Here is a 12,392-nt window from a genome sequence, read left to right on the forward strand (position 1 = left end):
TCCCCTTCGCTGCGCTCGCATCCGAGGCTGCAGGACAAGGCGCCAGCAGCGCAGCCTTCCTGCAGGAAAAGAGACTTGGAGGGGCGAGGGGAAGGGGAGGCACCTTTCAGCAAACCGAGATTTGGCTCCCAGGTGGTGGGAGACGGGGAAATTAGGTGGCCAGACAGAGAAACCCCTCCCTGGGGTAAGCGGTTACAGAGAAAAACAACTTCTCCTGCTTCTCTCTCATGGAAATACCAGCATTTGTGAAACCTCCTGAGCACTGGTTTTTCACGAACACCTCTCCAGGGCTTTGTTTATGCAAAGAATTGATTTATCTTGCAGGCTCCTCACAGGGAGGAAAAGTGTCAGAGGGAGAAGGGCAGGCTGATCCCAGCTGGGGGGAAAGTCAGCTTCAACTGTTTTGTCAAAATTATTGATTTTCCTTGCATAAAAGCAGGGAGGGGAGAGAAAGGTGGGGGCACTCCATAGGAAACTGTGGTTGCCCTGAATCTGGAGAAAGCAAATCCCAGCACAGCCCAGTGTGATGCCAAGGAGCCAAGCCCCCCTCGATGGGCACCTATGGACACCTGCGTCCTGCCCGGGGCCACTCACCACGAGAGGGTGCCTTGCACCCATGGGAGAGGCTCCTTGGGTGCTCCCTTCCTCCAGCATCGCCAAGCTGTCCCACGACAGGACCCCCAGCTCAGCATCTTTGATGGTCCAGCATTGGCTTGAAAGCAGTGTGAAAATTAGCGTTGATAAGATAACAAGAGCTAATGTTGGCTGTCAGCTTCCCAGTTTCCTAACTCTGTCCCAGAAGTACCACTGGAAGGGACAGATGGGTATCACTGGTCTATGGATGGAAAAAAAAAAAAAACCAACCTATTTTCCCATCTCTCTTTTTCCACCCCCAAATTTCCTAGATTTGGGGTCAGGATGCGATGTGAAAAGTCCCTTTTCCCCCGTCAGATTTAGCCGAGCCCTTTTATCCACCACTCAATGGCAAGAGACAGAGAGTTTCAGCCTCACCGACAGAAAAGCTCAAGCAAAACAACATCTCTGCTCATCTCCCATCCTCCCCGTGAGCCCGACATGCCGCTGAGCTCATTTTTCAGGCGATGCCTGACCCGCTCGCTCACGTCCCTGTCTTCTCAGTTTATTCTGCACGGACCCGTGACGCTCGCTTTGTTATAACAACCACCTCCACGCAGCAGCTGTTTCAGCCACTAACTTCAACTTTTCCATACAAATTTATCTTCCATGCATCAAAACGTAGCGGGGAAAGAGGCGCGATGCCCGACAAGCTTGTGCGGTGCCTGTCAGCAGGCAGAACGGGCAGAAACGCCCCTGCCCTGATGCCACATCCCACGGATGGGGCTGGGGACCCCACACCGATGGGGTTAATTCCCCCTGCAAGGCGAAGAAAAAAGCTGCGATGAGTCAAAAAGGAATCAGGGCTCCTTGCGTGCAGCTTCTGGGAAACACCCTCATGGGCTGGACGTCGCTGGCCCATGGGGATGTGGGTCCTTGGTGGGAACCGACTGCACATCCCGGCTGGCCAGGGAAGGGACAGAGGCTGGGGGAGCCCCTGGTGTGCTCCAAACCAAAGGACCTGGGTCCCCAGGCAGTTCCCCACACCTGGCCACCCCCCCAGCAAACCCCTCCTAGGTCTTCCACACAGAGGCATGCCCCAGCAGGGCCGATTTGCTAGAGAGCAGGAAGAAATCATGCTGGCAACCCACGTTGTCACTGTATTTCTCAACCTGCGGCTCTTGCAATAGTTAAGGGAAGAGAACACCAGCTTCATATCCAGCTGGGGGTTACCTGCAGCGCTGGGGACATCCCCGCAGGGCTGCACACCTTGTGTACCCACATCATGCAGCATTTTGGTCCATAACCTTCCAGTGAACATTTTCCCAAGCAAGGGACATTGCCCAAGGCTTGGCAGCTTATCTAGCTGTAGTAAATAATATAATAAAAGCTGAGAAACCTGAATTTTAAAGTCTAGTCATGATGGTTTGGGCTATTTAAGGCAGGCACAATTTAAGGTATAATTGCAGCACTTGGTGTTCTGCAGCATCTCTGTGAGGTTCCCCGTGGCCAGCACAGGCACTTTGTTTTGCAGCACGGCAAAGGTCTATCCTGAGCAGGCTCTGTCCACCTAGATGGGACTATAAGTGAGTGCTGCTGACATCTCCCAAGCTTTTATCCTGCTGGAAGAGAAATTCCAGCCCTAGGACACAAATTCAGCTCTAGCTTTCTTACATGGGCATTGCTTTTAGATTACAGACCTTAGACACCAGATTGTGCAACGGGAGTAACAAAATGAGATGCACATGAGAAAATAGGACTCTTGCCTCTTTTTGAGGATTCTCTGCTGTGTTTTCATTCCCGCAGGGTTACAGCCTTGGCAAGGAAGGGTTCATCCTGCAGATGAGCGCACACGAGGAAAACGATTTATGGTGGCGCTGACAAGGGGAGAGGAGTTTAGTTTTAATTTCTTCTCATCTTGCTCTGTTAGGATGATACGGTTGATGTGCCTGGCAGGAAAGATCACACATCAACAGGGTTTGGTTTGTTTTACACAGCTCCTGGTGCTGCATTTCTTTCTCAGCCTTGGAAATGAGTTCCTCATCCAGCAGTCACGCTCCCCTGACCAAGACTTTGGCTGGAAGGAAAAGATCTCACTGTCACTAACTGATTTGGAACCAGCAAAGCTGAATCAGCCCCACAGGTCTCCATGGACACCAGGCGTTCCTCCTCTACCCCACCACCTCCCCTCATCCAAAACAAGCCATCAATTGACACCGGGCATGTTTCCCATGGGCAGATCAAACTTACACTGGTGTAGCTGTGCAGGAACTGGGGCAGGTCCCTCTTTGCTACCAGGGGATGCTCACCTTGTTCGCAGAACATCAGAACCCTCAAAAGCCACTTTTTGTTCTGCTGGGGAAGTGATTGGGTCAAACTCTTTCAACACAACCACAGTTCTTTTTCCCTGCGCCATTCTCCTCCTTTCTACCAGAGAATCAAGAACATCTTGAGTTGGAAGGGACCATAAGGATCATCAAGTCCAACTGAGATCAACTGGGAAAATCTACCTGGCTCCTGGGAAGGCTTGTTACTGGTTGAAGAGACATTGCATCCCAGCATGGAAGATGATTTCTCACTGTGCTATGCACAGTAGTACAGTCCCTGCTATGTTTGAAGCTAGAGCAGCAGATCCTTCTTAAAGGAAGGTGTTTCTTTACCAGCAGCCTCCTCGTAAGTGACTTAGGACTGAGACTTGGAGTTTTGCTCTCAGTATTTCATTTCATTTCATACAGACTTGCTTGAAGCACCATCCACAGCCTGGAGCCAGACAGCCCGGGCCCCAGGGGAACAATAGGCTGAGGAAGTCATTGTCCTATCTTGGAGCTGGCAAAATGTGACTGTGTGGTCAGACATCCCAAGGAACCTGGTTCCTGATAGGTCAGAAGTTATTTCCCCAGATCCAAATGTGACTAAGCTGCCTTCTAAACCCTTTGGTGGCTTCATATGATCCAGGAATAACAGAGAAGCTCACAGCAAGCCTGTATGCATCCTCCAGCCCGGGAAATCCTCTCTTATTGGGCAAAACTAGAAGGTGGAGAAGGGACCTGGACCTCAGCATCCCCTGGCTCAGCAGAAGGAGGGAGTAAGATGTAATCCAGGCAAATTTCTGGTCTTTTCAGACATAGCAGCGATGAAGATCCTACCACAGACATCAGCCATGGGAGGAGACGTGAGGATGGACAAACAATCACGTTGGGAAGACCTGGGGAGGCTTCACAAGAGAGAGGAAGGAACAAAGGCAGGATCAGAGCCCAACATACAGCTCATGAAACCAGCAGCCCTCGAGGTTATATCTCGAGATGTTCTGGGTGTCCTGCTGCCACAAGCAGGATTAGGAAGGGAGTGAAAGGAACCTCGCACAGCTTAAAAACAAACTTCCCGGAGCCGCCTGAGCCCCAGTTTACTTGCTGCACCCTGGTCCTGGGACAGCACGAGCCTCTGCGGAAGCAAAGACAGAGCCCCAGGGCTCCTGGAGGGTTTCAGACTTGCAAGTACAAACATCGCTCTGGGAATGCAGATGGAAAACAAAACCCCTCCTGCATTCCCAGAGCCGGCCCCTGGGGCTGCAGGACCAGCACACCAAACCCACCCCCTTGGAAGCTCCATTTATCCCTCCGGGCTGGTGCTCCGGCACACCTGGGGCTGGGGACCGATGGGGATGGGACGGGCAGCGTGCGCCAGCGGCTCCTGCCAATGCCCACGGTTGCAATGGAAATTACAGCCTGTGACGGACTGAGTTTCAATTACCAGCAATGTATATTTGATCTGGAGCAGAAATACTGGTCAGAGGGAGGTACACAGCCGTACCTGAAGAACAGGCTTGGCTGGCTCACAGCCCGGGATGGAGAGTGTGGCTCAGCATCACCCGAGGAGGTGATCCAGCCCTCAGGAGGGGACACCATTGTCCCCACAGTGGAGAGGGGCTCTTGGGACAAGCAAGCTGAGTCCCAGAGAAAGACGTGACACTGCCCACCCTCCGGCCGAGGCCACCGCCAGCCCTGCGGGGAAGCCAGCCATGCCCAGACATTAGGAGTGAGGTCAAATGGGATGGGACAGCAGGTAACTCGCAGTGAGGATGATGGCAGAGGTGCGCGTCAGCACTAAACCAGCCCTCCCGTGCTTGGCTGCCTACAACCAGCTCACCCAAAGCCGAGGGTATTTGTCCGCGCAGGTGATTAACTCACATGTTAAGCAACTCTGTGGTGCTCTGCATCCCATACGCAAACCCCATTAATCCAACCTCTTGCAGGGCAACGGCAGGAGAAAAGTGCGTTCTGCAGGAATAAGTTGGAAGGCAAGTCTTGCAGGGGTGACTGCAGAGTTTGGAAAGCAGGAGGCTGCGAGTTTGGCAGGCTGAGCCTTTCAGAAGAGAAGAGAGGAAAGCAGAGAGCTCCTCCACTTCTAAAAGCACTATAAGTGAGCAGAGGAGTCAAGGAAATGCTTTTAAATGAGCCCTGGTGAGGCTTTATGTCACGTCTCTCAAACAGCCCCTTTCTTTTCCTCTGCCTTTTTAGAGTGAGTCTTGTTTATAATTAAGCCACCTGAGTTTCACCATCAATTGAATCTCTGCTGTAATATACCACAGGCTCTTCAGTTCACCTGGAGGTGACCCAACGTGTGGATTATTTTGGTGGGTCGCTGTTGGGCCAGCCATCCCTCCTGCCTTCTCCTTTCTCGGTAACCACTGTAACCAGCCCCTGGGTGTCACGTTTGGGGCCTTTTGCTCAGCATGTTCCAGAGAAGAAACCCTGATGGTTGGTAAAAGGAAGAGATGGGAGATTGGAATTAAGATTATTTATTACACACACACATCCCCCCTCCAGCTACTGTTGTTTGCATGCACAACAAGTGCTGTCCCACCATAAATCAGAGCAATCATAGGGGTGGAAGATGATGTGCATCCCCCAGAGCTGTGTGGGTTTGGGGGATACCAGGGGTCAGCACTCAGCAGGGCTGTGCCAGGGAGGACCCCGCAACCTTCACACCCTCCATCCACCACCGTCAAGCCCTCCTGGCACTCCCCAGGTACAGAATTTAAAATAACCAGATGTTTGCAGTCGGGCCAGAGCCCTGGGCCTTCACTGCAGGATGTGTTCTGCAAACCCAGAACAAAGAGACAGTCCTCGCCTTGAAGGATCTGCAATCTAAAGCATCAGTATCCTGTAGTAAAAGCAATTAAATGAGGCAGACAAGGATCCGACTGTGCCGTTCAAAGCAGGGTTATATTTCCTTGAAATCACTTCGAGTGATCATGATGAGACAGTCTAATCTAACTCTGCCCACTGCCAATAAACTGTACAGTTGGTAAATATTTCAGGAACAGTGCCCCTGAGCAAGACTTCCGCAGCCTAGCAAGGTAGAGAGTCAAATATTTTTGTAAAATTCCTTAACCCTGGTTCCTCCGTGGACATACATAGCCAGGAGAGAGAGACTTTTCCAGGCTTGAAATCGGTTGCAGGGCAAATCTGTTATTTCACACCAAAAGGACTCCATCCAGCAGCACCAAATCCTGCTGTTTCATAGATGTGTTGTCAAACCCTTAGTAGCAGGGCTACAAAGATGCCATCCTAAGGGGAGAGAGGGAGATATGTAACTGAATCAGATCTGGAGCAGCTCAAAGAGGCTCCTATCCAGAGGGATGTCCCATGGCCTGGCTGCTGGCAGGTGGCACATCCCAGCATGGGGAAGGAGGAGGCAACATCTCAGCATCACCCACCTCAACAACTGCTCTGTTGGGTGCAATCCATACAACCATGGAATAGTTTGGGTTGAAGGGCCCTTCCCAGCTCCCCCAGTGCCCCCCCTGCCATGAGCAGGGACATCTGCACCAGCTCAGGTTGCTCAGAGCCCCGTCCAGCCTGGCCTGGGATGTCTCCAGGGATGGTTCAGCCACCACCTCTCTGGCCAACCTGGGCCAGGCTCTCACCACCCTCAGGGCCAACATTTCCTTCCTCGTGTCCAGCCTGAATCTCCCCTCCTTTAGTTTAAAACCATCACCCCTTGTCCTGTTGTAACATGCCCTCCAGGAGAAGAGCTGGTGGAGGGCTCCCATTGCAGCCTCCTCCTTCTGTTATGAAAATCTGGCAGAAGAGGGGTGAGATGCATCACCACGAGCGATGAGACACCCTCTTACCTTATTCACTCCTGGTGATGAGTCTCTGCCCTCTCACAGACAAGAGATGAACATGACTAGAGTCCCCACAAAAGCCCCGTGAAGGGACAGAAGGACTGAGATGGGCTTCATGGTTTCGGAGATGAGGAGACCCACATCTGTCATGTCCCAGTGGAAATCTTCACCTCCTCGAAGAGCTGATGTTCGTTGGATACATTGACCTTTTATCTTGGGAATTATTTTATTTAGCTGCTCTGCCACCTCTAAAAAGACATGAGAGGGCTCTGGGAGCCACCATTTGAATGGATTTTTTTTTAAAAAAACTAAGTACACAAAAGCTTTAATGAATATTACCTCATTACGTGAAAGGACTTGGTCCAAATGTTGTGCAGAGATCATGGCTCCAATCTGATCCTTCCTGACATTGTGGTAAGGACAGTTAAACCACAAAGTTTGGATGCTTGTCCGCTTCCCTCTGGAAAAAAGGTTAAATTCAATAAAAAGAGGATAAAAGAGAGGGAATTGAGCACAACTCATTCCACAAGACTGTGCTCATACCACTGCAAGTCCTGAAGCTCTGGGCACTATTAAATATGGAATGAGAGTTATGTGTTTGCAAGGAAAATTGTTCCATCTCTGCTAATACGCAGCAAAATATTTTTATTATACTCCATATTGACTTATTTAATGATGATGCAACAAGAGTGCCAATCAAGTTGCATAATCATCTAATTTTTTTTTTCCAACTACTCAGAGTTTTCATAAAAACTCCTTGTTTGGTTCGAAATCTTCCAAATTTCCCTGATACTGTGAGGCTGTGTGCCTGTGGTTTGGCTGTCACTGTGTAAGGGTCAACCCACTAAATAAAACAGCCCAAATTTCAACGAGCAGCCAACCCAAAACAAACCAATAAAACCTGTTCTCCTCTGGCTGGACGCGAGGCAGAGGCGGGGGTGAGTAAAACGCTGAGATTGAGCAGCCACCAGCTCCTGCTGACACGCGTTTTTTGGAGCTCTACTGGAAACTGGTGTTGGCAGAACCATTTTTACGCGACCAGAGCAGGTCAGATCTCTTCATCCCCCTCCTCATCCTCTGCAGAGGCTTTCCAAGGAGACTCCGCTGCCACACGCACTTTACCAAAACACCATTGCAGGGTTCCTCTTCTCGCGGGCTTCACTTCAGCGTTGATATTTAGCAGACAGAAGCCCAAAATTAAGGTGAAGTTTTGGCCATACCTTCCTGCTGGCACCTCTGGCTCCATCTCAGTCTGCAGTCCAAGAAGAGGACCTGGGCGTCACCCAGGGCAGGATGGAAATCTACAACGTCCGTCTTACAAGAAGTGCTGGAAGCTCTGGAGAAGCTGGAATAAAAGCAGCAAGAAGGTTTTTGATCACGACAAGATCCTCTCCTAACTCTGAATGTGTGGTAGGAAGGGCTGGTTTTGAGCTGGTATCAACATTAGCCATGTCAAGTCAAAATGTGTTTGTTTTCTTTGGAACAGGCAGGTTGAAGTGGAACAATGGCTGGAACTGACACTTTGCAAGGAAAGATTTTGTTTCATCTTGTAAGGCTGAAACACCTTGAAATATTTTCCAATGGAAATGACATTTTGCTTCTGCTGATGCACATGGGACTCATCCCATCACAGTTTCCATTCTTCTCGAGCCGCTCCCATGTCAAGGAAGGAGCCACCAAACACACACGCGACATAGACTGAGAGGGATGGAGAGACACCCAACCATCACATCCAGGGTGATGGAGACCAACCCAAGAATTAGGTTGGTGCAAAGGAATTGAGGTTTTTGCGTGGTTGAAATCTGTCGCTTGATATTGGAACACATTCTTAAATAAATGTGGTTATGTCATATGTCATTTTATTGCGCTTTTCTCACTTTAATTTTTTTTTTTTTTTTGCTACTGACTTACTACTTGCTGTTTATTTTATATTTATTTTCAACTATGGAAATTATGTTAAACAAAAAGCCAACCGACTACCACTTCTTCAAGCATCTCAACAACTTTTTGCAGTGAAAACACTTCCACAACAAGCAGGATGCAGAAAATGCTTTCCAAGAGTTCATTGAATAATGAAGCACGGATTTTTACACTACAGGAATAAACAAACTTATTTGTCATTGGCAAAAATGTGTTGATTTTAATAGTTCCTATTTTGATTAATAAAGATGTGTTTGAGCCTAGCTATAATGACTTAAAATTCATGGTCCAAACCAGCAATTGCTCTTGCGCCAACCTAATAGTCACCCTATGGTGACAGCTCAGGAAAAAACCCTTTTTAATGGGGAAAATGCAGGGGCAAGACATCCAGTGAGATCCGGTTTAGTCCAAGTGGGGGCAAAAAATAAAACAATTCAGATTCTGAGTCCTGCTTTGCTGTAGTCTCAGGTTTCTCATACCTGGAGAGCTTGATAAACCTCAAAACACTCTCATTCCAAATCTAGACAAAAAACCCTATTCTTGAAAAGCTTCATCAACAGAGGGAAGTTTCAATCTCAGGTCAGTTGCAACATTTCCCTCTCACAATTTCAAAACATTTCCTTTAGATCATGGCTTTTTTAGTACTGTGGGGATAGCTCACATTCCTAAACAATCATTTCAGAGCAAAGTAATCTGCCACTGTTTCCTTTAAAAAATGGTCTGATGATTCTGAAATGTCTTTTTCTTTTTTTTTTTTTTCCCCACATGCTAAAAGAATGTGAAAAGTTCTGGGTTTGAAACAAAATGTGCCTTATTATTTTTTTAAATATAAGATAAAAACTAGTCTTTCACAGTCAAACAGGTTGGAAACAGGATCCTTTCTTTCCTGTTCTGCTTTATCTTGTGACGACAAGCTAAGGGGCTCCTAGAGGTGCCTCAAGCTGGGGAGATGCTTGGGGTCTATTGCTACGGGCTCCAAACCAGCCTGTTGCCACAGCCAGCACTTCCCTCCCCTTAGCGACCGCTTCTCTTGATCTGGATGCTCTGAGGTAATGCTGATGGCAGGATACAGCCCTCCGGGCATGGTGTCACCCCATGGAGAATAATCACAGTGGGGTTCGCAGAAGCGGCGGACCTGAGCCATGGCGTGCTGCTGTCCCAGGCGCGTTCATGAAGAACCAGAGCTCTGAGACCCAGCAGGGTTTCCTCTCCCACTTTCATTTTCCTTTTTTAACCAGATGACTGAGGTTTTTGGCCAGCGTCTAAAGTTCTCAGTACCCCTGAGAAGAAGCTGCCCCAAGTCTTCCCTGAAAACCACGCCGGCTGCGGTGGGTGCGTCACACTCTGACATCCCTCCAGGAACAGCCTGATGGAGAAACTGCTTTTGCTCCCGGACCACCTCGTGCCTTGTGGACCCCTGTCCCGCTGTGGCAAGGCTGGTGGCAGGAGTGACTCAGCCACCGCATCCTTGGACCAAGTCCAGCCAACACAACCTCATGGGTTTCAGCACTGCCAGCCGAGCTTGGATTTATCATCAGCGGAGAAAACTTGACTATTTATAGCTGCTCCGAGAAGATCATTGATTGACACACAAACGAGGAAGCTGAGCATCAAGAGATAAACACGTCTGGTGAAGAGCTGTCAGCTCTGGTGATACTCACAGCATGTCTTCACACTTCACTGGTGCTTGCTTCAGAGCCATCCCATCAGAGGATTGATTGACTTCTCAGCCAGGTATGTCTCTGCCATGGCTGCTTAACTTCACCCTAAAACACAAGACAAATATTTATTTTTTTATGGGGAAATGAGTAAATTGTTCTGACAGCCATGATGGACCACTCCTACCTGAAAGAAATCCTTTGACCAAGACAAACACCATGTTCCTGCCGGGGCTGAATTTTCTGACCTTAGAAATTCATTGTTTTGAACGAGGAACATTGTGTTCCGAGTCCGTATCTGACAGCTGTGGCTGAACATTAGGTAGAGGACCTGCCATTAAGTTTGAAGCCCAGAGCAAAAGGCATGGCTGAGATCCACATGGCTGAGGACCCACACTGGTTGGCCACACAGAGACCCCTCTCCAGCTCTCTGACATCTCAACACAGAGCTGGGAGCTTGAGGAACCCTAAGGGGAGGGATGCTCCAATGTAAAAGGATGAGGTCAATGGCAGTTCACTGAAAACCACCCAAAGTCAATCATATTCAGGCCAGACATGAAGAAGAAATTGTTGGCCCTGAAGGTGGTGAGAGCCTGGCCCAGGTTGGCCAGAGAGGTGGTGGCTGAACCATCCCTGGAGACATCCCAGGCCAGGCTGGACGGGGCTCTGAGCAACCTGAGCTGGTGCAGATGTCCCTGCTCATGGCAGGGGGGGCACTGGGGGAGCTGGGAAGGTCCCTTCAATCCAAACCCTTCTGTAATTCTGTGATTTCAAGAGTGACCTGACAGCCCAGGGAGTAAACTACCTGTTCTCCCTTGGAAGTGGTTTCAAGTGGCATTTTAAATAGTTTCCCTACACCCTGAGCAAAAGGAGAGGTACAGGAGATGCTCTTCTTTAGAGAAGAAATTCCCTTGAGCTCCTGACCTGAAGGGAGGACCATGTACCACCACCACGTGGGTGGGATGGCAAAGGCCAAGGCCTGCACAAGGGGGTATTTAGAATTGCACAGTGCTTGTGTAGCTTTCTTTTTTATTAATATTTTCCTAATGAAGCTGGTGTTAAGAATGAGTAGCTTCATCTGGCAGGGTTGGTCCATGCCTGGTAAGAACGATGGAAGTCTGCATGGACACCAATGCATTTCTTGGGGCCGGCTGTTGAGCCCTCCAGAAACAGCCTTTGGGACAATGTGAGCAGGGTTTGTCCTGCGTGCTGTCCTTCCTCCTATGAGGAACCACTGAAGTTCTCATCCCCCTCCTCCATGAGGTCAAAGAGATGCCAGAAACCCCACACCCTCCTGCTCAGCACCGCGAAAGGAAAATCTCTGACTCACGCCAAACAGCATCTCACCCTTGCACGTTCATTAATTTCAGCGAAGGATCATTTCCTCAATGCCTGTTCCTGTTGTTTGACCCCTGGCCTTCACTTTTCTTTCTTTTGCAAGGGTGGCCCTTGGTCCAGGTCACACCAGTGAGAAATGTCAAGCCAGTTCTGGGAACCGCTTCCTGAAACGCGTCCGTCTGTGTTATCTGTGCGCAGCCACGCTTCTCAAAGAGCCTCTTGACTGGAAACGTTCAACTGGGAAGAGAAACGGGTCATCCCATCCTGCTCCTGCCTCCTCCCTGCTCCTTTGGGGAACTGCTGTAAGAAACAAAAACTCGTCCCTCGCAGAGAGGATGACCAGCAGTGGGATGGGGCTGTTCTGGCACGAGGTCTTCATCACACGATGGCTCGTCTCGCCACGGCACCAAACGTCAGACGACACTTTTCCTCACATGACTTTTTTGTTCCTAACTTAAAACAGGACACAGTCAGACCTCAAAGACAAAAACAGTGGTTTAAATTTAGGTAGAACAGACCGAGAGGCACCGTCGACGCTTCCTCTTCCAGCGACAGGAGGAAGCAAACAAAGCAGGAGAGGCCAGGCCAGCTGGAGGATGCAGTTGCTGAGAAGACAGCCAAGGAAAGAAGATCTCATGATGTCTGTCCCGTAGAGACTCTCTGGACAATGACTGACTCATTGCTCATAGGCGGTATCTCTGGGCTTGAGCCGTGTCCCCTGCTAGCCTGAGCGAGGCAGGGGCTGCAGCATAGCTGGAATAGGTGGAGCCCAG

Source organism: Caloenas nicobarica, chromosome 8 (genome assembly GCF_036013445.1).
Source record: "Caloenas nicobarica isolate bCalNic1 chromosome 8, bCalNic1.hap1, whole genome shotgun sequence".
Taxonomy (NCBI): domain Eukaryota; kingdom Metazoa; phylum Chordata; class Aves; order Columbiformes; family Columbidae; genus Caloenas; species Caloenas nicobarica.